The sequence below is a fragment of the Bison bison genome, unplaced genomic scaffold (assembly GCF_000754665.1).
Source record: "Bison bison bison isolate TAMUID 2011002044 unplaced genomic scaffold, Bison_UMD1.0 scf7180017864213, whole genome shotgun sequence".
Classification (NCBI taxonomy): domain Eukaryota; kingdom Metazoa; phylum Chordata; class Mammalia; order Artiodactyla; family Bovidae; genus Bison; species Bison bison.
This window is the reverse complement of record NW_011494785.1, coordinates 3,782,743-3,783,022: the sequence shown is the minus strand read 5'-3', so window position 1 is coordinate 3,783,022 and position 280 is coordinate 3,782,743.

The window sequence follows — 280 nt, the reverse complement described above, 5'->3', positions numbered from 1 at the left end:
TTGGGGGCGCTGTGTCATCTATGCTCACTGGCGCCAGGGCTCGAGGGGCAGCAAGAGATGTGGACCGGACTGAGATGGACCGATGGGCAGCGGGGGCAGACCAGACAGCTCCTCTCTTCTCCTCCCCACCAAGGAGGATCACTCGGCCGTGTGTCTGAGCAGTGACCGCTCACGGGACAGGGCACGGCCTGCCCATCCTTCCTCCGGGTCACTAACTCTCTGCCCTCTTTCCCGTCCTCTCCCACTGTCTCATTCTCTCGTTTCTCATCTTCCTTCCAGT